General features: G+C 47.2%; 1 long non-coding RNA gene across 1 annotated transcript in view; it reads left to right on the top strand.

Annotated features, from left to right (window-relative positions):
• LOC135390050 (uncharacterized) overlaps positions 1-25,442 on the top strand; it is a 43,615-nt gene that overhangs the window by 3,034 nt on the left and 15,139 nt on the right. The window contains exon 2 of the long non-coding RNA XR_010421679.1: positions 22,074-22,190. This is a non-coding gene — a long non-coding RNA (uncharacterized LOC135390050). The remainder of the gene's footprint in view (positions 1-22,073; positions 22,191-25,442) is intronic.

The following is a 25,442-nucleotide window of genomic DNA, read 5'->3' as shown; positions in this document are numbered from 1 at the left end:
AAGTGCTTCACCTCCCACCAACCAGTAACGCAATGTATGCATGTTTTTATTTCTTCTTTTCGATGCACAGGTGTTTGTTACAAACACATTCCGGTCCATGAGCTTTAAGAGAGCATAGGCTATCATCTTGCCCATCAGACATCACACGAGCTCATGACACATCACACATCATCTTCTATCGGTCTCTTCTATTCGACATCACACGAGCTCATGACTTCTCGATCAGTATAAGAGCCTCAGGTGGGGACATGCCAATGTCTTCAACAGAGGCTTCCCTATCATTGCCTCCACAAGCATGTGAAGAGAAAACTTAGACCTTTTCTGTACACTTCTATCTTTGTAGCCCTTTCCCAATTTCTCATTATAAATTCTCCATGTTTTCCCTCATATCCAGTCCAATTGCAGTCATTCGTGCGGGCTGAGGGCTTTTGCAGACCTCTACTATTTCACTGCAGCTCACATCTTTGCAAGTTGTCGGTGTTTCACCCAGGAGATGATCTACATCCTCTGCCAAGAAAAGATAATATGTTCATGGCTAAATGTCTTCCCTATACTCTTTATATCAAAACATGGTCCTTCATGGCTGTCATGAACGTTGATAGCGTGCCGGGTCAAACCTAGACCCATATTACCTCGAACTTAGGATATACTGTTTCTTAAATGACAGCTCGTGTGTACATGTAAGCTGATACTTCTCCAAGAGCAGCATTCAGGGACACCCCCTCTGAAACCCGGCTTGACCTGATAGCAGAGGACTACGCAAGGAAGCTAAGCTTACAGGGTGGTGGGTGAGTACGTTAGGAGGAACAGATCTGGGCAGGGAGAGGAGGACATATCTGAGGCGAACAATTCCCTTTTCGCGTCCCGACCTGATAACAACACCGATAACACGCCCGGGAGCATTCACGTAAGATAAAGAATAAGGCGTGATGTATAACTGTAGGAACGAGCATGAGACCTTCCAGATATCGGGAGATTACCGGATGAAATTGGAAGGTTGGCGCCTGTGATAGCCTTCTGGACGACAAATTGACTAAATGCGAGTTCTAAGAGTGCAGCAAGGACAGCAGCTACGGTCCGCAGACAATACACAGATTACGTAATTTTATGATGATACCGTCAGCATCAAATTGATATCAAGAGTTATTACACGTGTCGCGAAGTTAAGTCACGACAATAGAGGAGACAGAGGCAACAACCACTTTACTGCGTGAGTGCCGGATCTCAACTAACGAATAATCGCACGAACAGTCAGCACGAGCAGGGCAGAGACAGGGCTCGTCGTTGTCAGCAGGTGCCGCTACAAGTGCCCCCCGCCTAGACCGGAGGTTGACGAAGGCAAGGCCGGAAGACGTGGCGGAAGTCGGGAAGGCCGCGCACGGCTAGGTCGTTACCGCAGATTCCCGGATGGGTACGAAGCGGGAAAGGTGTGAATTTGCGGGGAGTCTGGAGCCCAATGGACGCACCGCGGAGCTGCGAGGGCAGCTTGCGGGGGTAAAGGGCGAGGGGACAGGAGCCGAGGGGTCGGTGCTGTAGAAGTGTCCAGGAATGCCGGCTTGACGCGGTCTATGGATACGACCTCGAGACGACCCGGAAATTTGAGGGTAAGGGTCTTGTCTTGCCTCGAGTGCACCAGGAAGGGGCCGTCGTAAGGAGGCTGGAGTGGACGGCGGATGGCGTCGTGGCGAAGGAAGACATGGGTGGCGGTGGAAAGATCTGGGTGCACGAATATCGGACGAGAAGATGAATGGCGTGGGACTGGCGAGCGAAACTCAGCCACATGTTCTTCGAGGCGGGTGGCGAAGTGAAGAGGGTCGGGTGCGGGCTGGGCTAGAGTCGCTGCGTCGAAGAACTGCCCTGGGAGACGCAAGGCAGACCCGAAGACCAGGGTGGATGGTGCAACGCCACAGTCTACCTTGGAGGTTGCACGAATGCCAAGGAGCGTTAAAGGCAAGCGCTCGACCCAATGGGTCGGGTCTTCAGCGGCACGTAAAGCGGTCTTGAGCGTGCGATGGAACCGCTCGACCAGTCCGTTGGCGCTTGGGTGGTAGGCCGTGGTGAAGTGATGGCGAGCGCCAAGGAATCTGCAGACGTCGGCGAAGAGGCGGGACGTGAATTGGCGTCCGCGATCGGTCGTGATAACGGCGGGAGCTCCAAAACGCGCCACCCAGGAGGACAGGAACGCGAGAGCGGTTGTCTCAGCCGTGATATCCTTAATAGGTACCGCTTCAGGCCACCGGGTGTACCTGTCAATGCAGGTGAAGAGGTAGGCGAAGCCGGCAGACGGAGGAAGAGGACCCACCAGATCTAAGTGTACATGGCGGAAGCGGGCATCAGGGGTGGGAAAGGGCATCGACGGGGATGTCGTATGGCGCTGGATCTTGGAACGCTGACAGGCCAAACAATTCCGAGCCCACTGGCGGATGTCCCGATTCATGGACGGCCAGACGAAGCGGGTGCCAATGAGTCTCTGCGTCGACTTGATGCCGGGGTGATGCAGAGAGTGGTAGCGGTTGAAGATGTGGCGACGGAAGTCGTGGGGAACCAGAGGACGTGGGGTAGCCGTAGAGGTGTCGCATAACAAGAGGCTCGAGGTTCCAGGATAGGGAAGCTTGTGGATGTTGAGGGACGGAGATTACTGAACCATGGCAGGCATGTCGGGGTCGTTCGCTTGCGCTTCTGCAAGCTCAACATAGTCAATGTCTGGTGACAGATGGTGGGCCAGGCCAGCAATGTGAGCTCGAGAGAGAGCGTCCGCAACGACGTTAGCATGACCAGGAACGTGCCTGATGTCGGTCGTAAACTCGGCGATGTAGGCCAGGTGACGGATCTTTCGGGGCGAGTGAGAACCAGAGGCAGATGTGATTGCGTAGGTGAGAGGTTTGTGATCGGTATAAACAATGAACTGGCGTCCCTCGAGAAGGTGGCGAAAATGTTTGATAGCCAGGTACACCGCCAACAGCTCGCGCCCGAAAGTGCTGTACCGTGCTTCGGCGGGCTTGAGGGGTTTGGAAAAGAAACCCAGCGGCTGTAACTGGTCGTGCGGGCCGAGCTGGTGCAGAGCGGCCCCAACGGCTTCTGAAGAGGCATCCACGAAGAGTGCGAGTGAAGTGTCTGGGATGGGATGAGCCAATAATGAAGCGGAGGCGATGTCCTCCTTTATCTTCCGGAAAGCTTGGTCAGCGGATGGCATCCACTCGATGGTTTTCGACGGACCGCCAGGGCCAGCCAGCAAATGACAGAGCGGCTTGATGGTGTGCGCGCAATGCGGTATGAAGCGGCGATAAAAATTCACCATGCCCAGAAATTCACGAAGCTTCCGCCGTGTGGTAGGGCGGGGAAATCGGTCAATGGCGTCAACCTTCTGCCGCAGAGGGGTGATGCCGGAACTGTCAATGCGATGGCCGAGGAAGGTGAGGGAAGGAACACCGAGTTCGCATTTAGCCGGATTGATGACAATGCCATGCTGACGTAGACGCTCGAACAATTGGCGAAGGTGTTCGGCGTGGTCCTCGGGAGTGGAACTAGCCACCAGAATATCGTCGAGGTAGGCGAAACAATAAGGCAGACCGCGAAGGACCTCGTCAATGAATCTTTGGAAAGTTTGCGCGGCGTTGCGAAGACCGAAGGGCATTCGAACGTATTCGAAGAGGCCGAACGGGGTCGTGATTGCGGTCTTCGGAATGTCACTGGGCTCCATGGGGATCTGGTGGTAAGCCTTTATAAGATCGATCTTGGAAAAGTGTGAGGCACCGTGGAGATTTGCGGCGAAGTCGTGAAGATGTGGTAAAGGGTAACGGTCGGGTATGGTGACAGCGTTCAGCGCCCGATAATCCCCACACGGTCGCCAATCTCCCGGGTCCTCTTTGGGCACCATATGCAATGCCGAAGCCCATGGGCTGCTGGACGGACGAATGCACCCCAAGGCGAGGAGATGGTCGAACTCGCGACGGGCGATCGCAAGGCGATCAGGCGGAAGACGGCGAGGCTTCGCATGCACCGGGGGGCCTCTGGTGAGGACGTGGTGCGTGGTGGTATGGAGAGGGGGTGCATCTGTAGGTGGCAAACGGACGATGTCGGGGAAATCCTTAAGGATGTCACGGAACTGCACAGGTGCAGATGGGCGGGTGAAGACAGGGCCAATGGGGTTACAGAAGGCACGAAGTCCGCAGACAGATAGGCCTGTGCCGTTATCAATGAGGCGTCGTCCCTTCACATCGACCATCAAATCGAAGTGCTTGAGGAAGTCTGCACCGATGATGGCATCAGAGACGTCGGCTATGATGAAGACCCATTGAAAGTTCCGACGCAGGCCCAAGTTCAGGGTGAGGGATCGCTCACCGAAACATTTAATTGGTGAAGAATTTACAGCTTGCAATGAATGCTGAGAAGTGCGATGACGGTCCGAAGGATGGGGTGGAATGATACTGACTTCAGCGCCAGTGTCGATGAGAAAGCGAAGATGATTGATGGTGTCGTGGACGTAACAGAGGCGGCTGTTATCAGGCCCAGCGACTTCGGCCGCGTTCAGTTGCCGGGGCTGTAGTTTCCCGGCCACGTACATGGTGGTTGACAGTTACGGGCCCGGGGACCGAACTCGGCATGGTACCAACAGTAAGGTGAAGACTGAGCTGGAGATGGAGAGCGGTGTCGTCGGGGCGAGCGAGTGTGTCGGCGACGGGTATCCCGGTAGTGCGGTGAAGGCGATCGCTGTTGTCGCGCTGTTGTAGAGGCAACCAGAGTGGTCAATCCAGTTACAAGCTGTGTGAGCCGATCAACGCTGGATTGTAGGGTGTTGACAGTGACGGAAAGACTTGAGATCGAGCGCTGACCATCAGGATACTCGGCAAAAGGTGTGATGGCAGGAACGGGCGGCACCGTGTGAGCCGGGGGAGGTACGGGGTCCGGATTGCCGTATGCATGAACGGAGCGGGTAACGCTTGCAACGGAGTCTGAGCGCAAGTCGAGGATACGATCCGCCAGCCGCGCCATGTCGTCCAACGTCATCTCGCCGGCTGCGGTTAAGACCACCCGAATGTCGGATGGCAAGCGGTGGAGAAAGAGTTCTTGCAGGATGGTAGAGTCGAGAGGTGTATCACCTGTGAGATGGCGCATGCGGCGGAGTAACTGAGACGGCTTCTGGTCGCCCAACTCCTCAGCACTAAGGAGCTGTTGAAGACGTCGATGAGTAGAGAGGGTAGTACGGGCGAGCAATTCCCGTTTCAGGGTATCATACGGCGCTTCTGCCGGCGGACGGAGAATGATATCACGAATTTCGGCAGCGGCATCCATGGGCAAAGCGCTGACGACATGTCCGAACCTGGCGGCTTGGGAAGTGACGCGGCGGGCGTCGAACTGCCGCTCGATTTGGGCAAACCAGAGCTCGGGGTCTTGGGTCCAGAACGGCGGAAAACGGAGACGAATAGCATCTTCGGGACCCCCGAGAGCTCCTGTGGTGCTGCGTTGAGCAATCTGCGCCGCAGCTGTGGCTGCCGCTGAGGTGTCGGTACCCGATCGGAGAAGTGGCATAGAGGCAGGAGGATCAGGCATCGGCATTCAGTGTTCGGGTCACCAGATTGTCGCGAAGTTAAGTCACGACAATAGAGGAGACAGAGGCAACAACCACTTTACTGCGTGAGTGCCGGATCTCAACTAACGAATAATCGCACGAACAGTCAGCACGAGCAGGGCAGAGACAGGGCTCGTCGTTGTCAGCAGGTGCCGCTACACACGCTAAAATAGAGGAAACTGACAAATTGGCGCCAGTGAGTGCCACTTGGGCGACGATTTGCCAAAATGTCTGAAGTATATAAATAGGGCTGGTTGGTGTAAATCCACAAGCGACCAAAGAACAAACACGAAACAACAACAGAGCGACTTGTGGGTGATCTTGTCTCCTGTTTGTTCTTTGGTCGCTTGAAAATGAATGATTTGACCAAACGCTACTTCGCAGGCTCTAGCAAGGGAACCAGGTATGGGCCGCGGACTCATAGCTATTAAGCATGAATATACAGACTACGTAATTAAGTGATGACATCTTCGATATCACGTTTATATCCAGAGTTATTACTAAATGAAATGAAAGATATGAACAATTTGGCGCCTGCGAGTGCTGTGGCGATGCGAGTGGCAATGATTTGATCAAACGCGACTTCTTTGGACCAGAGATTTTGGAGCAGAACTAAATATCAGATTTGGAGATAACGCTAAACAAGTGCTACGCGCCCTCGTGTACATTATTTATTTCTCGCTTAAGATAAAGCAATGCTTACATCAGGGCAATCAGGGCTCTCACACACGCGGGCCGCATGTGCATGGCTTGCAGTCAGCTATTCTGTGTCCCGAGGGCTCTTGACCACTAAATACAATAAAGCTGCCCCCCCCCCCACACACACACGCACACACCAATAATGAAGAATTCGGAATGAAACCAGGTTTTCAGGCATTGTTTTTACCCTTGCTTGATGTAGTGCTGCTCCTGTCGACGTTAGCAAGTGCATTCACATTCGAGCAGTTCTTGTGACTCATGAACCTCAACAAGTAGTTATAGCGATCTGGTGTGAACGTGCATTTTGACAAACTACACTGTAAGTAATATGATAATTGAGAAGTAATAGTAGAGACAAGTGCAGAGAATGACATCATCTTAATTATTACAATAAGTTTATGGGCTTACAGCATAGCAGCAGCCTGTCCGGATATCATGCGCGAAAAACTTTAGACGGAGCACAGAGAGGCGCAGAGAAAAAAGAAAAGAAAAAAATAGATGGAGTAGTTATGTACGAGGGTCACTGTGTGAAAATTTTTAATTAATTCTCTTTCCCTGTTTTTTTTTTTTTTTTCACGTTGAAAATGCAAGCAAAATCAACAATACAGTGTGTAAACCGACAATTTCAGTGCTCCTGGACGTTGGGATAATCGTTCGTGAAGAACTATGTACGAAGAACTTGCAACGCCTTTCAAATTTTCAATGTCTCATTTGGAAAAGAAGCTCATTTGTTTCTGTTGGTGTGTCAAGTGAAGTTTTTCATTGACGAATTGTATATGCGAGTGCATAATAACTATAGCGCTCAGCTGTTTACGCTAAGGTACTTTGCTATAATTGCGGTCCTGTCCAGGGTCATTACCCCCACCCCCCAAGGAGGTGTACACTCCCCCTGAATTTTTCCAACCACTCCCCTGTAATTCATGAAATTTCCCGATGCAGCTTGAACACCAATGCATATGCCCATAGATATATATCCATACAGATATACCACCCTATGGTTCGTTCCACTGGAAATCACGCAGACATCTTATCACGCCGGGTACCGCATCTTGGCTTCTATGCGCATTGATGATAGTGCCAGCCGCAACAACAATGACAAATAAGAAATAGTCATTGCTCTTCGCCGCTGATACGAGTTGCGCAACGGACTAAAAGCTGATGCCTTCCGTTTGAATTCAGCATGAGAGAGCCCGATATGGCAAGGAAAAAAACTTGCCAAGATACGGGGCACAAAAGTGAACTTGCACGGCAAATCGCCGGCAGTCCGAACATTTACACGGCAGCAGACACCTACGAGCACTGGTGCTAAAGTATGAGGAAAAGACATCATAGATGAAAATACATATCCGTTACGAAGCCTTTCGAATTTCACTGTTCATGGTAATAAACCATTTTTTCTCGCCCTTGCCCTTTGCCCTTCCCAATGGGATTGTAACGCCTGCAACCGCAAAATCCGTAAAAGACCGTAGCAGAGCCCTTTAGAACGGGCGAAACCTCTTTAATCATGGTTCCAAACAGATATTATCAACGGCTTATGATGCTCAGCAGAGTCCTTTAAAACGTACGAAACCCCTTGTATCGTGGTACCAAAGGCATATTCATGACAGCTTATGATATGCCTTTCTACTGGAATTGCGCAAGAGGGCATCGCAAAATTTGGATACGGCGGCAGCAAGGCCTTTTAAAACGGGCGATACTCCCTGTATCATGGAGCGAAAGAAAGAAAGTTATCAGTGGCTTGGTGCAATGCTATTCTGCTGGAGTTATAACACAGGCGATCGCCAAATTCGGAAAACATGGTAGCAGAGCCCTCTTAAACGAGCAAAACCCCTTGTGTCGTGCTGCCAAAGACATATTATCAACAACTTATACTATGTCATTCTATGGAGATCATAACACAGGCGACCGCAAATATCGGAAAAGGATGCAGCATAGTCCTTCAGAACGGGCGAGACCCCTTGGATCATGCTGCCAATGACATGTCATCAATGGCTTGTGCTATGCCCTTCTACTGGGATTGTAACAGAGACTACCGCAAAATACTGAAAATGCGGCAGCAGAGTCCTTTAAAACGGTCGATACCGTACTTGTATCATAGTTCCAAAGTCACTGGAATTAAAACGGATGCGACCGCAAACTCCATAAAAGGCTACAGCATAGCCTTTTAAAACGGACAAAAACCCCTTTAATCATGGTGGCAGACATTTCACACACATATAAAGACGCCACGGCTTATGTTACGCCCCTCTCCTGTGATTACATCGGAAACCACCGCAAAATTTGGAAAAGGCGGCAGCAAGGCTCTTTACAATGACTCAAATAATATGTATCATGGTGCCAAAAACATACTATGAACGGCTTGTACTGAGATTGTAACAGAGGCTACCGCAACGTTCGGCAGCAGATCGAGCCCTTTAAAACATGCGAAGCCCCTTTAATCCTGGTGCCAGGGCGTACATGTAGATGTTGCGTTTGAAGAAACTGCTTCCAAAACGACCCTCGCTAAGCAAAAAGCGTCCTAAGCTGATTTTGTAGTATGTATATGTGAAAGCAAGATCACGGGGTTTAAACCCCGTATCTTGTTCCCCTATTGCACCCTGAGAGGTCGCGTTTGACAAAATCGCTTCCAAACCGGCACTCGAAATGGCCAAATGGCCAATTTAGTCAACTTCGGGGCTTAATATCATTTGATATAAAAATAATATTAAGGATGTCCTAAGTTAATTTTGTAGAATGTATATCTGAAAGTAAGATCACGGGGTTTGAACCCCGTATCTTGTTCCCCTGTTGCACCCTGAGAGGTCGCGTTTGACAAAATCGCTTCCAAACCGGCACTCGAAATGGCCAAATTGCCTATTTCGTCAACTTTGGGGCTTTATATCATTTGATATAAAAATAATATTAAAGATGTCCTAAGTTAATTTTGTAGCATGTATATCTGGAAGTAAGATTACCGGGTTTGAACCCCGTATCTTGTTCCCCTGTTGCACCCTGAGAGGTCGCGTTTGACAAAATCGCTTTCAAACCGGAACTCGAAATGGCCAAATGACCAATTTAGTCAACTTCGGGGCTTAATATCAATTGATATAAAAATAATATTAAGGATGTCCTAAGTTAATTTTGTAGTATGTATAACTGAAAGTAAGATCACGGGGTTTGAACCCCGTATCTTGTCCTCCTGTTGCACCCTGAGTGGTCGGGTTTGACAAAATGGCTTCCGAACCGGCACTCGAAATTGCCCAATGGCCAATTTCGTCAACTTTGGGGATTAATATCATTTGATGTAAAAATAATATTAAGGATGTCCTAAGTTAATTTTGTAGAATGTATATCTGAAAGTAAGATCACGGGGTTTGAACCCCGTATCTTGTTCCCCTCTTGCACCCTGAGAGGTCGCGTTTGACAAAATCGCTTCCAAACCGGCACTCGAAATGGCCAAATTGCCTATTTCGTCAACTTTGGGGCTTTATATCATTTGATATAAAAATAATATTAAAGATGTCCTAAGTTAACTTTGTAGCATGTATATCTGGAAGTAAGATTACGGGGTTTGAACCCCGTATCTTGTTCTCCTGTTGCACCCTGAGAGGTCGCGTTTGACAAAATCGCTTCCAAAACGGCACTCGAAATGATCAAGTGACCAATTTCGTCAACTTTGGGGCTTAATATCATTTGATATAAAAATAAAAGATGTCCTAAGCTGATTTTGTAGTATGTATATGCGAAAGTAAGATCACGGGGTTTAAACCCCGTATCTTGTTCCCCTGTTGCACCCTGAGAGGTCGCGTTTGACAAAATCGCTTTCAAACCTGAACTCGAAATGGCTAAATGACCAATTTAGTCAACTTCGGGGCTTAATATCAATTGATATAAAAATAATATTAAGGATGTCCTAAGTTAATTTTGTAGTATGTATAAGTGAAAGTAAGATCACGGGGTTTGAACCCCGTATCTTGTCCTCCTGTTGCACCCTGAGTGGTCGGGTTTGACAAAATGGCTTCCGGACCGGCACTCGAAATTGCCCATGGCCAATTTCGTCAACTTTGGGGATTAATATCATTTGATATAAAAATAATATTAAACATGTCCTAAGCTGATTTTATAGTATGTATATGCGAAAGTAAGATCACGGGGTTTGAACCCCGTATCTTGTTCCTCTGTTGCACCCTGAGAGGTCGCGTTTGACAAAATCGCTTCCAAAATGGCATCGAAATGGCTAAGTGGCCAATTTCATCACCTTCGGGGCTTAATATCATTGGATATAACAATAATATTAAAGATGTTCTGAACTAATTTTGTAGTATGTGTATGTGAAAGTGAGATCACGGGGTTAGAACCCGGTATCTTCCCCTGTTGCTCCCTGAGAGGTCGCGTTTGACAAAATCGCTTCCAAAACGGCCAAATTGCGAATTTCATGAAGTTCGGGGCTTAATATCCTTTGATATAAAGATGATAATAAAGTTATCCTAAGCTGATTATGTAATATGTATATGTGAAAGTAAGATCACGGGGTTTGAACCCTGTACCTTGTTCTCCTGTTGCACCGTGAAAGGTCGCGTTTGACAAAATCACTTCCAAAGCGGCACTCGAAATGGACAGTTTTATCAAGTTGTATAGTTTAATGTAAAACCGATATAAAATACAAAACGGTATCCTTTCTATATTACTCACTGAAAATAAAGTTGTCTGTTCTGTCAGCCACTTCGAGTTCTGGAAAAAATGACCGTTCTCGTTTCGAACTCCTTCAGACCGGCCGTACAGTCTCAGCGCATGCGTAATACTGGGACTTAATAACTGGGACTGCACGATAATACTGGGACTTAGTCTGTCGAGCGCCTCGGAGGGGAACCCTGTCTGAGTCGCAACTTTGAAGGCCCTTGGTGCATCAGGATTAACACTCACACATCGTGCCGTGGTTGGTACGTGGCCTGGAGGACGTACTGAACGAAAATAGGCGATGACATTTCCAAAATTTGACTGCCTTTGTCGAAAAATCGTAGTCTAAACATGGGCGCTGTGCAAAAATCCACGGAATCCCCATAGGCGCAATGCATTAAAATTCATTTGGCCAGGGTCCACTAGGCTTATATTCTGCTGGCGCCTTTCATGTCTCCAGGGGTTCTTTACATGGTGTTCTTCTCTATTAGACGATGACATCTTAAAAATTTTATTCTGTTTTGCTGCTAATTGGCATAAACACTGTCTCCCATTGAATTCACATCCTGTAAGGCCGCTTCCCGCATAGCGGCTGAGTATAGTGACGGAGTGCGCCGGCGGGAGGGTGACCGCCAATTTTGGGATTGCACATGCTAAGCAGAAGCTCTGTGTTTCCCTCAGCATTGGAACTACACCAGTAAAGGCGGTTATAAACATGCTGCAACTACGGGTATAGGTCAGCACATGGACAGGACTTGGCCGCAGCTTCAAGCTTTTTCTTAACCCTCTGTTACAAGATCCTCTTGTGGGCTACAAGGCCCATAAGCATTTCCAAGCATGGCAATTGCATATTGCACTTGGTTATTATAAGTAACTACAAGCTAGTTCTTTTAACCTTTCACTACATTTACGTTTTACATAATTGTTGCAGATATAATTATTGTAACAGAAAATTCAAGTACGCAAAGCTTGTGTGCCTTCTTTCGTGTTATTTTGTTCGCGCCCTGAATCCTCTCTAACAAGAATTTGTATATCCTCCTCACCACCTTCTTTCTCCCCTTTCTCTGATGTACATCAGTATGAATATATGTACCAAGTGTAAAATGTATGACACCTGATGAAGGACGGATTCAGTCTGAAAGCTTGTGTTCTAGTTAAATAAATTATTCGAATGTTTCAATCTCTTTAAATATCTATCTCATTCATTTGTGACCGCTAGGCTTTTACCATTTTTGCCTGTTTGTTTCCACTCTACACGGTCGTGATTTCGGTAATCCTACCTGTGTCGCGAAAGGGAGTCTGCAACCTTTCTGGTAGGTGTTGTAGGTGAGATCACTTGAATATTAGTCAGCTCGAGTAACCAGAGTACTTGGTCAACAGCAAATGCCATAAGCTGTCATTGGAATCTGTGCAAACATAACAGGCTATGAATACACAACCTTCGTCGCACTGGCCCCAATGAAAAGGATTACGACAGACACAAAGATGTTCCCTGCAGTTATCTTGTTCACCTCTGGGTGGCTTTTCCAAGCTAAATTGTGTTCACTTGGGCACCAAGCTTTTCCGCACTGTTTCTCCACCATTATAAATACGGGTATAAAAAAGATGCTCTAAAAGCTGCCGAAATATGCATGCACTTATGCAATATAAACTAGAATAGAATAGAAATAGAAAGAAAAAACGGAAACGAAGGTCGCACTGGTGCGACAATATAAACTATCGAAATATGCTTACACTTATGCTCTCTAAACGACAGAAGTGTGCCCAGTAATGTAATATGTTAGAATGAACAACGCTTCTGAAACGTAATTTACTGTAAAAAAAAACGTCCCCGTCTCGTTCCTAAGACGTCCTCGCTGTACGTGGTGACGCTGTCAGGGTACGTGGTGACCTGGGTGTGGTGTCTCCACCTGTATCTCAGAGCGGAAGAAACTATGTCCGATCTCCTGTAAGCCTGTTCCCAAAAGAAGACTTCCTCGTCTTCCACTTTATTCACGTGCCCCCCATGATGTGGCTACATCATCTTCCTCTCAATACACCACATCTTCCCCCTTGTAAACCAACTGTTCCGTAACGGAATTAAACCCAAATAAACCCAACAAAAAATCCCACACAAAATTCTAGTTCTTTCATGTTGCCTCGTAGCGAACCGGTGGTCGTCGATTCCTTGTACTGCGTCGAAGTGCAGGCAATGGTGAAGTCACTGGTGCAGATGTAAAGTCCAAGGGACGAGGCAGGGGCTCTGCTGGGGATTCCACGGAAAACCAAGGGTTTCATGTGCGATTCCTGACGCTGGATGCTGCCACAGGTGCAAATTTAGATGAATGCCAAACCTTCCCGTCCTCCAAAAGAAAGGACAAAGGGCCACGTCTAGCGATGATTTTCAGAGGAGGGCTGAATCGGAAAGTACCTTTCCGTTGGCGACGCGGATGACGGACACGCGCATAGTCACCTACAGCGTAATTTCTTGCATGGGACCCACGACGATTGTCTGTGTACACTTTCTGTTTCGACTGCCTCATCTTGACGCGTTCTTCAAGTACCGCACTCTGCGGTGTTGAGCTGTGGAGATGAGTTTGGTTATAACCCGCGATGTGTAGGCGTGTTCGCAAATTTCTTCCATGAAGTAGAACTGCTGGTGGCACTCCCGTGGTAGCATGCGGTGTTGCTCTGTATACTGTGAGGTACTCCAGAACCGCAGCAGAAATAGGCTTGCTCTCCAATGCTGATAGTTGAATGATGTTCTTCAAGACACCATTAAATCTTTCGACCAACCCGTTTGCTTGAGGGTAGTACAGTGATACGTTGGAATGCCGAATGCCACGCTGGTGGAGAAAATCATTGAATTCGGTTGCAACAAATTGAGGACTATTGTCAGTAACGATTTCGACTGGAAAGCCTTCTCTGCTGAATACGTGTTTAAGAAAGTTAGTAATCGCAGATGTTGTAACTGATGAAGCGAAAGCAATCTCAGGCCATTTGCTGTGGTAATCTACCAGTGTGATGGCGTACTTGCAATGAGCTGGTAAATGGTCGAAAGTTTTGACCACGGTGCAGTTGGGAACGGGACTGGGTGCAATGGTGGCACACTTGTTTTCGCTGATTTGTCAGCAGACTGACAAACGTTGCAAGATCCGACGAGTTGTTCCACTCGTTTATCCATGCCAGGCCACCAGTACTGCTCTCGGAGTCTTTGTTTTGTGTGGACAATCCCAGGATGAGCCTCATGAGCGAGCTCCAGGAAACGGCTTGTCAACGCCATGGGCACAATCACACGATCACCTCGTAACAAAAGTTCGTTCATGACTGAAAGTTCTCCACGACATCGATAAAACGGAAGAATGTCTTCGGAGCGTGATCCTGAAGATGGCCACGAGTCATTCTTCACGTCCTGCATTACCTCTTGCAATATGGGATCGCTGCGTGTGGCGCTTTGCATCTCTTGCTTCGTTATTGCAGACACTATGCAAATTACTTCTTCCTCCGAAGTATCTTGCGCTGGCAAGGGAAGTGTTGAAAGAGCATCGGCGACACAATTCTCGGCGCCTTTCTTGTATTGTACGGTGAAGTTGTAGTAGAACAAACGTGCAGACCACCTCGAAATGCGTAGAGGACGATGCCCTGAACCTTGCGAACCAAGCAGTGTAACCAAGGCCTTATGATCGGTGCATAGTGTAAATGGTCGACCCCACAGGTATATATGCCAGTATTCACATGCCCAAAGGCATGCCAGGGCTTCGCGTTCACCCACGGAGTATTTTCGTTCTTGTTCCGATAGTGTTCGTGAACCAAATGCAACGGTTCGGAGCTGTGAGCCATCGTGCTGCTGAAGAACCGCACCCAACCCGTACGAGGAGGCATCAGTTGTAACGGTCACTGGAAGGGTAGGATTGAACATCGTGAGATTCGGGCAGGTCACCAAAAGCTTCTTCACTTGGTTGAAGCCTTGGTCAGCAGCAGCAGTCCAAGCAAAAGGCTGCTTTCCGCGTAGCAGCTCACGCATCGGCTCTACCACTTCGGCATAATGGGGTATGAACTTTGAATAATACCCAGCCAAGCCGAGGAATGAGCGAAGCGACTTCAGGTCCTTGGGAGCTGGTGCCTTTTCAATGGCGGTAACTGCTGTCTGTTGCGGGAGTAATCCCGAAGAAGTGACTGTGTGACCCAAGAAAGGTAATTCACTGACATTGAACAGACATTTGTCGTTGAGTTTGAGTCCCTCAGAAGCAAGGCGTCGTAAAACGGCGCGGACGTTCTGCATGTGTTCTTCCTCCGTTCGGCCGTAAATGATGATATCATCAATGTAAAATAGTACTCCTTTGCAACCTTGTAATACCAGGGACATCATGTGCTGAAAAGCGGACGGTGCGGAAGCAAGGCCAAAACACACTCGTTTGAAACGGAAAAGTCCTTCGTGTGTTATGAAAGCAGTCAAGTCGCGGCTGTCTGGGGGGAGTAGGACTTGGTGATATGCAGAAGCTACATCAAGCTTCGTGAAGCGTTTGGCGCCAGACAAAGCGTTCAAGAGTTCCTCTGTGTGAGGAAGAGGAAAACAATCTGGAACTACTGCCTTGTTTGCCTCCCGAAGATCGACGCAAAGACGGATGTTGCCATTCTTTTTCTTGACAAAAACGATCGGAGACACCCATTCAGATGCTGTTATCCTTTCAATAATATCATCCGCTTCTAATCGTCGAAGTTCCTCAGACACTTTCTCGCGTACAGTTTGGGGTAGACGTCGGAGCTTCGACGTCACCGGCGCAACATTGTGACGCACTGTGACTCTGTGCACGTAGTTTCTTGCTAAACCAGGTCTGCCGACGAAAAGTTGAAAGAATTCTTCTGTGAGCTCCGCAGGTAAAGGTGTTGAAGTTGTAGCTGTGTTGAAACCTGAGAGTTGCATACCGTCGATGTTTATTCCTAAGGACGTAAGTGCATCCAGACCCAAAAGTGAAGTGCCATCCTGCACAACGTAAAATACGAGGCACGTCGCCTTATCTTTGTAAGCTACTTGCGCTGGAAAGCATCCCAGTACTGGAATATGGCGTTTCGAGAAGTCCAGTAGACGAACAGTTGCCGGCTGTAACGGATGCTGCGACGCAAACATGGAGTAGTACGTGTCGTGGCACATAACTGACACTGAAGAACCTGTGTCGATCAAAAACCGCATGCGCCTTTCTTCAACGGTCAGCGTAACATATATTCCAGTTTTCGTCTCCTCCCGGGTGTGAAGTTGTAGCACCGTTGGATTTGTGTCGAAGATTTCTGCCTCTCCAGGGGACTGCGATGACGTCAATTGTCGAAGAGATTTTGTAGATCGACATACAGGAGCAAAATGTCCTACCTTCCCGCAGGAGAGACATTTCTGGCTTCGTGCTTTACACGATGGGAATTAGCGAGGTGAAAGGAAGACCCGCAACGATAGCAGTGAGATCCTGCTTGAGTGTGCGGTGGCTTCAACGGTCCAGTCTTCTGTCGGTTGCTGACGGATTTCTTCGTGCTTTTGTTGAAAAGACGTTGAACTGTATTTTCAGTAGTATTCGCGAACTCTCTTACGTCTCGGTGAACTTGTTCCAGCTTGCGTGCAATCTGTACTGTTCTCGCCAAAGTAAGCGACGGTCCTTCCAGAAGTAGACGATCACGTAAGTGCGGAATGTTTGTAGACTCAACGATTTGGTCACGAATCATAAGATCCGAAGTCGATCCGAAATCGCAGGTATTTGCAAGTTTCCGACGTGCAATGACAAAATCATCAAGAGATTCGCCGTATTGATGGCCACGCTGGCGGAAACAATGACGTTCGGCGATAGGGTTAGCTGCAACTGCGTAGTGCAAATCCAACTTCTGCAGAGCACTATTGTACGCATCAGTTTGTGAAGAACCAGGAGCTTCTGAATCTGCTGAAGGCGAAGGTAGTAAGTCGAAAAGTCGTTGACCTTCAGTGCCTAGGCAATGATACAGGATTGCCGCCTTGCGGACTACTGCTGCGGACTCAAAACCAGCGGCGAGCACGTACTTTTCGAACGTCTTCCGCCATGACTGCCATGGCATTGCTGGCCTCCCAGGCGTGGACAGAAAGAAAGGCGGTGGAGGTAAACCGGACATGGTGCGACCGAGGTCAAGAGAAATAGTATTAGGTTCTCACGAGGCTCGTCGCCAAAAATTAATGTGGTGTCTCCACCTGTATCTCAGAGCGGAAGATACTATGTCCGATCTCCTGTAAGCCTGTTCCCAAAAGAAGACTTCCTCGTCTTCCACTTTATTCACGTGCCCCCCATGATGTGGCTACATCATCTTCCTCTCACTACACCACACTGGGCCTTGGTGTACATGGCCGTGCGAGTGCGAGGCCGCACCCCGATGATGATGATGATGATGATATCTTTATTAACGTGCCCAAGAACAGCCAAAGCCTTGATATTAGCGCACGTAGACGGCGCAGTACTTATACACACATGAACACATATACAGGGTGTTTCAGTTAAATCCCCGGGCTAAAGATTTCGCTATACGGTGCACCAATCGAATAACTTTCTTTTTAGAAGTATCTGTCTGATGTCGCCTACAAGCTGTGCACAGCATCTGTTACTCAGAAACCAAGGGAAGAAAGCAATAAGGACGTCCCCGAGACCAATCATTTGAAGTTTGCGAAGTAAAATAGTATGGTCAATCATATCAAATGGTTTAGAAATGTCGAAATAAATAGAATCTACTTGTCCTCATGCTGAGACACAAGGTGTCAAAACGGACATAAACGATACAAGATTGGTGCACACTAAATTTCAAAACACCCTTTTTGGTGTAATTCGGCGGTATCATAACTGACTCCCTTTTTGGTGTATATCAACACCCTTTGGAAAAGTTACACCCCACAGAAAAGGTGTATTCCTTACACCCAAATTGGTGTATTTCAACGGTATCATAACTGACTCCCTTTTTGGTGTAATCCTACACCCAGTGGAATCTGTACACCCTTCTGGAAAGGGTGTAAATGGAGTGCACCATGTGTCGTATATGAGACACGGCGAAATGAAGTCCGCGAACGCGTCTGAGGAATGTCTGAAGATGCCATGGCTGGGCTTTGGAATCCCAGCAATCTAATTCCAGCAACCACTGTAGGCCAAACTGATACAGATACATAAATGATACGGATGATACAGATGAATACATATAACTAAATAAAATAAAATAAAATAAAAATAATAAAAATGAAATTAATAAATACAGATATTAGTACAAATTTTGTTCACTTGAACATACAGTTCTTCATGGTTTCGTGTTTGTTAGTGCAGTATGTACCCTTGTATTCGTTATGCAAATGCTCCATTCCTCTGTTCTGTGAATACACAACTTTTTGCTCTGCCAATCCTTTATCGTAATTCTTTTTTGCTGAATATGCACTGCACTTGCTTACCACACTGTATTGGGATGACATCTGACATAATGTCCACAAAAACATTGGGCAGGACAAGTATTTGTTACTTTATGGTATTAGTTAATGATGAAGTCATGCCGTAAATATTAGATACTGACAGCACAAGAAAGTAATTCGTTATTCGCCACATATCCATTCATTGCCTTTTCTTAAGAAAATGTCAAACTGGAACACATGTTTCACCCACTGTGGATATCCCCCAAATAAAAGTCTCATTAGTATATATGTTGTTCATTTACACCATATTTACACCAAAATGTGATAACACGTTGGAAAGAGGGTGTTTCGAAACACTAACACCCCATTAACACCACTTCTGGCGACTGTTTTTTCCATAGAAGGTGTAATAGGGGAGTATATGCAATGTTACACCCTAATTACACCTCAAATACACCAAAAAAGGTGTTTTGAAATTTACAGTGTGATAGTGGATCTGCCTGGCATGAAACCGTGTTGTTGCTCGCTTATCTGTAACTTGAGAAAAGGGAACTGCGACCATACACTCTTAGAATAAAGGGTGGAGCAGTTCCACATCTTAGGCGGTAATAGTTGTCGCATATGTTGTGCCTAAAAGGTTGCAACGTTCTACCTGCTGCCTACGAATGAGAGGGTTACCTCTTCAGATTCGGTGAGCGATGGCAGCGTATGCCTTTTTGTAGCAGTTTGGATATATGATAATTGCTCTTACCTTTTTCATCCTTTATGGGACGATATGTTGACATAGATGGTAACTATAGAAGTTACCACATTTTCACACTTTTTTTTTCCTTAGACCTTCTCTGTACACATCTATCTTTGTAGCCCTTTCTCAATTTCTCATAGTAAATTTCCCATGTTTTCCCTCATAACCAGTCCAATTGCAGTCATTCGTGCGGGCTGAGGGCTTTTGCAGACCGCTACTATTTCACTGTAGCTCACATCTTTGCAGGTTGTCGGTGTATCACTCAGGAGATGATCTACATCCTCTGCGAAGAAAAGATAATATGTTCATGGCTAAATGTCTTCCCTATACTCTTTTGCGTTCTACTGAAGCGCTTAAAAAGGGTTTGTTTACCGGAATAAAGGGGATGTTGAGGGCGTCCCGGATCTGCCCAAATACCTCTGAAAACGCGCACAGTAAACTGACACAGCAGTTTGACACATTCAAAGGATCGCCGTACTTGTGGACTGGTACGACGACCGAAGTTTTTCAACAGCTGGGAAACACAGAGTCACATAGAGAAAGGTTTAATACATAAACGAGGGCGGAGGCAAGGAGGTCAGCATAGGCTTTAACGAATACTGCAGTAATTTTGTCGACCCCTGGGGTCGAAGTAGGTTTAGCGTCCGAGTAGTTGCGATAACTTCCTCGCGGGACACCGCTATATACAACAAGGTTATAAGACGCGTTCGACACGGAGCTCGAAATCGCGTGGTATAATGGCTGTGCTTTGCTGTATTTATATAGTGAAGAAAAATGTGTAGCGAAGAGCTGAGCCATCGAGGTTGGATTAGAAGATATCACTGTTAGTGTTTAAAGCACATAGATTGTTTAGAAAGACCCACGTGTTTCCAAAATTGTTTAGGCTGCTGTGTTTCCGGTAGGGAGAGTCCCATTAGCGGGTCTTATTTGCTTAATGATTTTCTACTGGTATTGTTACATCATGTCTGAAATTAAAATATCTCCATCAATCTTGTATGATCTTCACATAAGTTTCCTCTGCTGTGACGCGCATTGTCTGCAATGTTATCGGTACAAAAGGACGCTATTTAAGAAATCACAGCACCCAGCACTGTACGGAAGTCAATTTGCAAAGTGCGTATTGTTCTGTCATTTCCACTGTGTGTGTCCTCCACGATTGCGCCACGGGCTCCTATGGTACATGCACGGACATTGAGGGCTGGTCATACGAGCTACCACCAGCCAGGCATGGCAGAGACAGCGATGGCTGTGCAAGGACTAGACATAAGGATCACCATGGTGCACCGGCAAGGAATGATCAAGCAAGTTTTGGCACCTTGGTTTCACATGCTAGGAGGTAGCCTATTTGAAACCTGGGGATGAATCTTTATTCATCCATCGAGTGTAGTGTATGACGGTTTGCGTAAGGTCATGGTTATACACGTAGAATGGAAAAGCAGTATACAGCCTAGCAGTTGCAGTAGCATTCGGGTTGAGGTGGGTCGTTGTTGTTGATCTCTCTGCCTCCTTGATGACGTCATGCTGTCAGGAGTACGATGAAAATTTAGAAGCTGGATGAAGGCTTCGTTAGTGACGTTGCCGATTGCAATCGTAAACTGTGTGTGAAATAGCATGCGACGTTAAGCTTAGATCAAAAGAGTGAAATACTGACACTAGCACTACCGTAGCATCCAATGAGCAGGCGTTCTATTGAAAATCGGTTGCACTCTAAAAGCGGCTTCAAGCAGATGGCTTTGACCTTGCAGCTACAAATGGTTGCAGCTGGTCATGGTACGCCGCACGTTTTTTTGATTCGCAGTCGTGAGACTGGTGCTAAATATGGCATCCGAGGGAAGTGTTGGATAAAGTTAGTTGTGTCATGACAATCTTAAATGATGAAGAACAGAAAAGTATAAGAAATTGCTTTACGGGCTATTTCAGGGCTGCTACGACGAAGTCTCCATCCGCCACTTAATCTAAAACGAAAATTCGAAAATCACGCCGTAGTTGGCTGTTAGAACTTTCTGTTCTACACCATTACGAGCGACCAGTTTTATTTATTATCTGCTCGGGTCCTCTGTTTAGAGCCACACGGACCGCCGTGGCGGGCAACCTTTTATTGCCTCTCCTCTCCTCCTTCTCTCTCTATCCTCCTTCTGTCAGGACTCTTGACATTCCAACATGCCCATTTTAAAGGGGTAATAAAATGCGAAACTTCCTTCTCGCGGAATATGAAGGATGCCGTTATCTTGGCACCGACCCAAAGGAAATAGAATTCATATCGATCACGTCGCTCGCCATGTGTGAGCGAAAGAAACAGCCATTTAATATTTCTCGCTCCCTCTCCTTCTCAAGAAGCGCGACAATGCTGGGACGAACTGAATTGGTCTGTTCAAACATTTGTCCCGCGATGGTTGGGCAAAGCGTTTGAGGAGACCAATGAGAGGCATTTCCTCATTGTCGGACTTCTTGAGAAGGAGAGGGAGAGGGAAAGCATCGTTTCTTTCTTTCTTTTTTCTATCGGTCATAAATCAGGAAGAACGCAACCGACGAATCCTATTCCCTTTGTGTTTGTGTCAAGGTAACGTCACCATTCATTTTGCGAAAACACGCAACCGGTTCGGGACTGAGACGGCGTCCTCCTGTGTAGGCTTGGATTGTCTGTAGCCACCACGACTATTACAGTGTGATTAAATAGATGCACCAAATAAGAAAATCTTGAATGGTTGTGATGTGACGATGAGTACGTAGAGGTGATGGAACAAAATTTTATTTCTTCGCTCTGTACAGCAGAATACGATTTCAGAATGTATTTTTTCGAGGTGCACAGTTACAGCGTCCTTATAAAGCGCACTGTAAAAAATAGATATATTTACTGTAAGCGCTCCGCATTTTGTTGGATAACTGACACATTACGAAATTCTTCTGAAAAGCAAGAACAAAACAAAAATTCAACTGTACCTCTGATCTTTGTTGAGATTCGCCGTATGCGTGTTACGATCTTCTCTGCACCTCCGTTCAGGACCGGTTCCATATAGGAATATTCGTTTCAGGGGCAAATTGTAACCAAAGCCTACCTGAAGCGCTGCAGCTACACGTGTGAAATGCCTTATCTTCCAAGATCACAGAAGTCGCAAACACGGAATGAACCCGAATGGACGCCCTGCGCGGTAAGAACTTTCGTGACGAGCACACTGTTAATCTTAAAACAGTATTTTAGGTGTAATTCACACATACCATAATTTACTCCTTTACGAGTGTATGTTAACACCCCTTTCGAGGCCTACACCCTCCCCAAAATGGTGTAATTATACTCCTTTTTTTTGCGTACAGCCTATGTACCATAACTTACTCCTTTCCAGCTGTAAGTGTACACCCCATGCCAACTATACACCCTGCTGAAGAAGGTGTTTTCTGTGATAGATGGAAAAGGCACAGTACACACGAACACAGTGCACTATTATGCATTTTAGTTGCAATGTCTGCGGTGAGAAAATAAAAGCTTCTGCCTACAAATGAGTGAGACAGACCTGTATATCAGAAGACGGTGCACAACTTGTCGTCCATATAGCTCTTATAGCCGTTATAATTTTGATGAAATGACTGACACAGGCATCACAGAAAACAGTATTCTATTCTGCAGACAATGTTTTGAATACCTTACATCAAATTATATTCAGCTCCTTGTGACTGTTCTTAACTGAGCGTGCGCCCGATTGGTGCGCGGCGGTCACGTGGTGTAGGCACTCCGATGCGCACGTGTCTGTCTGTATGGAGAGCGAAGGGACGGCTCTCGCTCGTCGTTTCTTGGTTTCTTCCGATCGGCCGTCAAAGATGTGGAGTTTCGCTTTATCAAAAGTCATTCATGATGTAGTTCTTAGCTAGGCTGTGGTATTGCGACTAGAAAGCTTTCATCGGTTGGTTGGGCCGGTTTGGGGCCCGTAACTTCCGCGAACGGAGCCGAGAAATGAACGACCTCACTTTTTATCGGACATCGTTTGAAACTCTGAGTGATCAATGCCAACGCTAACCCAAACACAAACTCTGTCGGACAGCCCCAGATGGCTAAGTGACTAAGCTTCCCCACGAGTTCCTTACCGCTCAGCGAAATTTGTTACCGCTTTCCCATGTGGCTTTTCTGGTGATTTTGTTCTGCCTTCCCTTTTTCTGGGATCGAGGAACAACAACTTTCTGGACGCTTAACCACATACGTGCGTATACCACTCACTTCTGAGAAACCCGTGCAAACCTGCCCTCTTGCGAAAAGAACTACACCAACTGTATCTGGCGAGAACTTCCAAGTAACTTCACTCGTACTTCAAAGTAACGACTTACTCTCTTGCGCATTTCGTACATAACTCGGTACTTTTCAAAGTTTGGTATTTAGCACTACGCAAAGCATTCTGGAAAGCATTTTAAGTTGCCAGGTATAGAGTTTTGAAAGCACTTCATCATCAGAATATATACGTTGTTGTTGTTGAAAGCAAGGTAACAAGTTTCGCTGAGCGAGAGGAAACTCGTGGGGAAGCAACACCAAGCACTGTCTTAGGTTGGTTTAGTGATAGGTTAGGTTAGGCTAGTGCGGCTTTCGCAGCTAACTTCGCCATCCATAGAAATGGATTTGGAGAGGAAAGGCAAGCTGCCACAGTCGCTCTAACCTAACCTATTACTAAACCAACCTATGACAGTGCTTCCCCAAGAGTCTTGCGAAACTTGTTTCCGTGCTAAGACATCATAAACTGGTTGGTTTAGGTTAGTTTGGTATGGCTGTGGCAGCTTGCCTTCCCAATTCCGTTTTTGATAATGAGATGAAGCCAACTTTCAAATGGTAACGCCTAGCAAAGGAATGTTCGACAGAGTTTGTGTTTGAGTTAGCGTAGGCAGGGATCACTCAGACCATGTCCGATAAAAAAGGAGGTCTCATCGGCTCCGTTCGCGGAAGTACGGGCCCCAACACGGACCACCCAACCAATGGAAGCTTTCTTGTCTTAGTCGTAATACCACAGTCCAGTTACGAATCGCATGTTACAGAGATGTAAACAACAAGATTTGGCCGAGGCAGTCCACACTTAGGGAAGACACAAACAAGTAAGCATCATACGCCCGGAAATTAACGAATGCAACAACTCAGGGAAAAGAGGCGCTGAACCGAACCTGGGTCTTCTGATTTCCGGTCAGATATGCTACCATGCACTACACCACACCAGCACGCCGTTTCCCATGAGCCACTGAGTGCCGCAAGTAAATCAGAAGACCCAGGTTCGATTCCTGGCGTCAGCGCCTCTTTTCCCTGAGTTGTTGCATTCGTTACAGAGATACTCCACATCTTTAACTGCCGACCGGAAGAAGTGACGTGACAGAGCCGTCCCTTCGCCCTCCATACAGAGAGACACGCGCATCGGAGCGCCTGCAGCACGTGACCGGCACGCAACCAATGATGCGCGCGCTCCCGTAAGAACACTCAAAACCAGCACCCTTCCGGGTCCCGGAAGAGTCACAGCGTTTTTAAATTGTACCTCACGATTCAAGAAATATATACGGCGCACCTGATAGAATATGAGATACGACACGGTCTGTTGCATGAGGTACACATACGATACGATGCCCCTTCGCCACTGAATGGAGGAAGCATATGCACGGACGCGAGAGACCAGACATACTTCAAACATTGTCAGGTCTCATTCGCCCGTGCCATTCCGAGCTTCCAACCTGACGTGGAAAAGGGAACCGTGCCGTCTACGAAGTTCAATTTGCAAGAGTTCCACGACGCGCATAAACAGAGAGACACGAAATGAGGCACAGAGCAATTTATTTTAAAAATACATACCTTGAAAGTGGTATCCAGGTTGACACAATCACCCAAAACATCCCGTGCACACTGTCGGGAAGTGTTTCACACGCACACATGTTTCCATGTCGCAAGGTATCGCACAACGGACAGACGATGACTCGGTGCAGTCCGCGTTTGGTCTCGTGATCATGCTACGATGAATCTCGGTACATTTGAAGATCCAATGGAATTGCGGCATGAAGAAATCCAAGTCTGAAATGAGGTGTCTGTGGTGTCGGTAGGAAGGAATTAACTACCTTGGTAAGAACGGATCAAACTTTCATGGAGCCTGCATGACGCGACCGTCCAGGAGATCAACTTCTTTCTTTTTAATTTTCGATAACAGTCGTGCAGACCATCTGGTCCGCATGCTCATGCCGACATGGCCGTAACAACACAACATATTCTCCCCCCCCCCCCCTACAGAAAGTCCTTGTGAAATGCCCAACGCAAATGTATACTCATACCCGACAATTAAATGTGAATGTTTATGGCCGACGGGGCCCCCGTATCTCTTGGGAGGACGTCTTTCTCTCGGAGGCAGCAGACGTTTCTGGTGTCCTGCACCTTCCTTCGGAGGCAAACGTGATCC

Source organism: Ornithodoros turicata, chromosome 3 (assembly GCF_037126465.1).
Source record: "Ornithodoros turicata isolate Travis chromosome 3, ASM3712646v1, whole genome shotgun sequence".
NCBI classification, from domain to species: Eukaryota; Metazoa; Arthropoda; class Arachnida; order Ixodida; family Argasidae; genus Ornithodoros; species Ornithodoros turicata.
Note: the sequence above shows the minus strand (reverse complement) of the source record. Positions and strands in the feature narration are given on the sequence as shown.